Source organism: Rhinoraja longicauda, chromosome 1 (assembly GCF_053455715.1).
Source record: "Rhinoraja longicauda isolate Sanriku21f chromosome 1, sRhiLon1.1, whole genome shotgun sequence".
Taxonomy (NCBI): Eukaryota; Metazoa; Chordata; class Chondrichthyes; order Rajiformes; family Arhynchobatidae; genus Rhinoraja; species Rhinoraja longicauda.
Window position 1 is genome coordinate 806,635 of NC_135953.1, and position 5,734 is coordinate 812,368.

Consider the following 5,734-nt stretch of genomic DNA (forward strand, 5'->3'; position numbering starts at 1 on the left):
GGAGAGAGAGGGGGAGAGAGAGGAGGGGGGGAGGGGGAGAGTGGGGTGGGGAGAGGGGAGGGGGGAGGGGGAGGAGGGGGGGGAGAGGGACCGGGGAGAGAGAGGGGGAGAGAGAGGAGGGGGGGAGGGGAGAGTGGGGGGGGGGAGAGGGGGAGGGGGAGCTGCATTGAGCAGGGGAAGGTTCAGGTCAGTTGAGGCAGGTACTATAACAGCGTTTAGAAGGGGCTTGGACAGGGGCACGTGGCTGGGCTAGGGTGTGAGGGAGATGGGCAGGTGGGCTGGGGCGGAGGTGTCTGGTCAGTGAAAGGTCCGTGTCCACATGGCCTGAGTGGATGGCCAAAACCACAGGGGTTTGAAGCTGGGTGTGGACGGCTGACCAGTGCAGTGCCAGACCAGTGCAGTGCCAGACCAGACCAGTGCAGTGCCAGACCAGTGCAGTGCCAGACCAGTGCAGTGCCAGACCAGACCAGTGCAGTGCAGACCAGACCAGTGCAGTGCCAGACCAGACCAGTCCAGTGCCAGACCAGCGCAGTGCCAGACCAGTGCAGTGCCAAAAGCAAGGTGGGGTTACAGGGTGAAGTGCAGGAGCAGGGATTTAAAGGCCGCTGAATAATGTGGATCAGCTGTGACCACGTCACGTGAACAAGGATCACACACTGCCCGCGTCACCCACACACTGTACAGAGCGTCACCACACTGCCCACGTTCCCCACACACTGTACAGAGCGTCACCACACTGCCCACGTTCCCCACACACTGTACAGAGCGTCACCACACTGCCCACGTTCCCCACACACTACAGAGCGTCACCACACTGCCCACGTTCCCCACACACTGTACAGAGCGTCACCACACTGCCCACGTTCCCCACACACTGTACAGAGCGTCACCACACTGCCCACGTTCCCCACACACTGTACAGAGCGTCACCACACTGCCCACGTTCCCCACACACTGTACAGAGCGTCACCACACTGCCCACGTTCCCCACACACTGTACAGTCACCACACTGCCCGCGTTACCCACACACTGTACAGAGCGTCACCACACTGCCCGCGTTACCCACACACTGTACAGAGGGTCACCACTGCCCACGTTCCCCACTCACTGTACAGAGTCACCACACTGCCCACATTCCCACACACTGTACAGAGCGTCACCACACTGCCCACGTTCCCCACTCACTGTACAGAGCGTCACCACACTGCCCGCGTTACCCACACACTGTACAGAGGGTCACCACTGCCCGCTTTACCCACACACTGTACAGAGTCACTACACTGCCCGCGTTACCCACACACTGTACAGAGTCACCACACTGCCCGCGTTACCCACACACTGTACAGAGCACTGCAACACCGCTGCCAGTACGGGCTGCACTCTTGCAGAGTTTGCAATAGTATATCGGAGCGTGAGTGGAGAGCTGACACAGGTGGGGCCAGGAAGGCATGATGCTGCTCTAGAGGACCTTATCTCAGCGTACCTGGAGTATTGTGTTGGAAGGAGCTGTAGACACTGGTTACACCAAAGGTAGACACAAAAAGGAATGCGTTACATTTTGGTCAAGACCCTTCTTCAGACTAAAGGGTCTCGACACGAAACGTCACCCATTCCCTCTCTCCAGAGATGTTGCTCGTCCGCTGAGTTACTCCAGCATTTTGTGTCTATCTTTGGAGTGTTGTGTGCAGTTCTGCTCACCCCATTACAGGAAGGGTGTGGAGGCTATGGAGAGGGTGAGAGGAGGTTCACCAGACTCTGCCTGGATTACAGGGTTCAGTTACAGGGAGAGGGTGGGGAGGGTGGAGAGGGTGGGGAGGGTGGGAGGGTGGGGAGGGGTGGAGAGGGTGGGGAGGGTGGGGAGGGTGGGGAGGGTGGAGAGGGTGGGGAGGGTGGGGAGGGTGGAGAGGGTGGGAGGGTGGAGAGGGTGGGGAGGGTGAGAGGGGGTTCACCAGACACTGCCTGGATTACAGGGTTCAGTTACAGGGAGAGGGTGGGGAGGGTGGAGAGGGTGGAGAGGGTGGGGAGGGTGGGGAGGGTGGGGAGGGTGGGGAGGGTGGAGAGGGTGGGGAGGGTGGGGAGGGTGGAGAGGGTGGGGAGGGTGGGGAGGGTGGGGAGGTGGGGAGGGTGGGGAGGGTGGGGAGGGTGAGAGGGTGGGGAGGGTGGGGAGGGTGGGGAGGGTGGAGAGGTGGAGAGGGTGGGAGGGTGGGAGAGGGTGGGGAGGGTGGGGAGGGTGGAGAGGGTGGGGAGGGTGGGGAGGGTGGGGAGGGTGGGGAGGGTGGGGAGGGTGGAGAGGGTGGGGAGGGTGGAGAGGGTGGGGAGGGTGGGGAGGGTGGGGAGGGTGGGGAGGGGGGAGAGGGTGGGGAGGGTGGGGAGGGTGGGGAGGGTGGGGAGGGTGGAGAGGGTGGGAGGGTGGAGAGGGTGGGGAGGGTGGGGAGGGTGGGGAGGGTGGGGAGGGTGGGGAGGGTGAGAGGGGGTTCACCAGACACTGCCTGGATTACAAGGTTCAGCTACAGGGGGACAGACTTCGATTGTTGCCTCTGGAACATCAGGAGTTGAGGGGCTTCCCAATAGCAGTTAGGGGCAGCACGGTAGCACAGCGGTAGAGTTGCTGCTTCACAGCGCCATAGACACAGCTTCAATCCCGACTACAGGTGCTGTCTGTACGGAGTTTGCACGTTCTCCCGTGACCTGCGTGGGTTTTCTCCGGGTGCTCTGGTTTCCTCCCACACTCCAAAGACAGGCAGGTTTGTGGGTTAATTGGCTTCAGTAAAATGATCCCTAGTGTGTGTGGGATAGTGCTAGTGTACGAGGTGACCATTGGTCAGTGCGGACTCGGTGGGCTGAAGGGCCTGTATTATGTGAGGCAAAGGCGTCACAACCTTTTCCCCAGGGTGGAAATGTCCAACACTGGAGGGAATGTGCCGGCAGCTTTTCTGTACGCAGTAGACAATAGACAATAGGTGCAGGAGGAGGCCATTCAGCCCTTCGAGCCAGCACCGCCATTCAATGTGATCATGGCTGATCATTCTCAATCAGTACCCCGTTCCTGCCTTCTCCCCATATCCCCTGACTCCGCTATCCTTAAGAGCTCTATCTAGCTCTCTCTTGAATGCATTCAGATAATTGGCCTCCACTGCCTTCTGAGGCAGAGAATTCCACAGATTCACAACTCTGACTGAAAAAGTTTTTCCTCATCTCAGTTCTAAATGGCCGACCCCTTATTCTTAAACTGTGGCCCCTTGTTCTGGACTCCCCCAACATTGGGAACATGTTTCCTGCCTCTAGCGATCCAATCTCTTAATAATCTCATTAATTTCAATAAGATCCCCCCTCATCCTTCTAAATTCCAGTGTATACAAGCCTAGTCGCTCCAGTCTTTCAACATATGACAGTCCCGCCATTCCGGGAATTAACCTAGTAAACCTACGCTGCACGCCCTCAATAGCAAGAATATCCTTCCCCAAATCTGGAGACCAAAACTGCACACAGTACTCCAGGTGCGGTCTCACTAGGGCCCTGTACAACTGCAGAAGGACCTCTTTGCTCCTATACTCAACTCCTCTTGTTATGAAGGCCAACATTCCATTGGCTTTCTTCACTGCCTGCTGTACCTGCATGCTTCCTTTCAGTGACTGATGCACTAGGACACCCAGATCTCGTTGTACGTCCCCTTTTCCTAACTTGACACCATTCAGATAATAATGGGTGTGGTGGGGGTGTGAAACATTGCCAGGGGTGGGGGTGTGAAACATTGCCAGGGGTGGGGGTGGAGGTGGGGGTGTGAAACATTGCCAGGGGTGGGGGTGGGGGTGTGAAACATTGCCAGGGGTGGGGGTGGAGGCAGATACAGTAGTGGGGTGTAAGGGGCAGGCTCATGGGTCTGCAGGGATATGGATCAGGTGCAGCCAGAGGGGACGTGTGTAACGTGTGTAACGTCTGTCATGTTTAGTACAGTTGAGGTTATTGTCACGTGTACCTAGCTAGGCATTGTGCAAAGCTGTTGTTGTGTGCTGACTGACCAGTCAGCAGAAAGACAATACACCATTACAATAGTGCCAGTCCACAGTGTACAGGATAAAGGGAACAACGTTCAGTGCAAGGTCAAGCCAGCAAAGTCCCATCAAGGATAGTCCGAGGGTCTCCAACGAGGTAGCTAGTAGTTCAGCCCTGCTCTCTGGTTGCCCCCTGTCCCGGCCAGTGTGGACACAGTCCTACAGGACGGTTCAGTTGCCTGCTAACAGCCGGGAAGAAACTGTCCCCTATTTTCTATGTTTCTATGTTTCTAATCTGGAGGTGTGCGTCTCCACACTTCTGTACCTCTCGCCCGATGGGAGAGGGGAGACGAGGGAGTGGCCGGGCGGGGTGAGACTGGTCCTTGATGATGCTGCTGGCCTTGCCGAGCAGCGTGAGGTGTAGATGGAGTCAGAGGTGGGAGGAAGGTTGGTTTGTGTGTTGTACAACTGAAGGTCACCCTATGGGAGAGCCTGGGGCTGGGGCTCATTGTGCACGTGAGGACTCACCCTGTGGGAGAGGCTGGGGCTCTGTGTACAATGTTCACCTTGTGGGAGAGGCTGACAGAACCATGGGCTGACTGGTCACTCCAGCCCCTGCCCACAGCCCCCTCCCCCTCTGCCCACAGCCCCTCCATGCCCACAGCCCCCTCCCCCTCTGCCCACAGCCCTCTACCTACTGCCCCCCTCCCCCTCTGTCCCCACCCCTTCCTGCCCCGCCCCTCTGCCCCCAGCCCCTCCCTGCCCACAGCCCCCCTCCCCCTCTGCCCCTAACCCGCCGGCCCCCTCTGCCCACAGCCCCTCTGCCCACAGCCCCTCTCTACCCCTGTCCTCTACCCACTGCCCCGGGCAGTGTAACCCTGGACTGCCCCGTCACTCTGTGCCCCAGCCCCACTTTATCCATTACCGGCCCCCCTGCCCTTCCCCTTCGCTCCCACCCCCCCGCCCCTGCCCCCCTTCCCCTCTCCCCCTGCCCCCCTCTCCCCCCTGCCCCGGCCGGTGTGGACATGGCCCCTTTCCCACCATGCACGTCCAGCTCCCACCCCAACAGCTGACATCCAGCACATGGGATGCAATGAGGCACAGCACAGAGGGGGGGGCAATGGTGAGGAGGGGAGGGGCACGGCGGCAGTGGGGGGGAGGGTAGGAGGGCGGATGATGAGGGGGTCTTGCTGTGGGAGGAGGTGATGGGGGGTGTTGGTGCGTGAGGGGGGGTGATGAGGGGGTGAGCATGAGGGGGTGAGCGGGGTTGGTGGGTAAGGGGGCTGACGGGGTGGGGGTTGGAGGGGGGGTGGGGGGAGGGTGGGGATGAGGGGGTGTGAGGGTGGGGATGAGGGGGTGTGAGGGGTGGGGGATGAGGGGGTGTGAGGGGTGGGGGATGAGGGGGTGTGAGGGTGGGGGATGAGGGGGTGTGAGGGTGGGGGGGGGGGTGGGGGGGGGGATGAGGGGGTGTGAGGGGTGGGGGATGAGGGGGTGTGAGGGGTGGGGGATGAGGGGGTGTGAGGTGGGGGGGGGATGAGGGGGTGTGAGGGGTGGGGGATGAGGGGGTGTGAGGGGTGGGGGATGAGGGGTGTGAGGGATGAGGGGGTGGGGATGAGGGGGTGTGAGGGGTGGGGGGATGAGGGGGTGTGGGGATGAGGGGTGGGGATGAGGGGGTGTGAGGGGTGGGGGGTTGAGGGGGTGGGGATGAGGGGTGGGGGTTGAGGGTGGGGTGAGGGGGGTG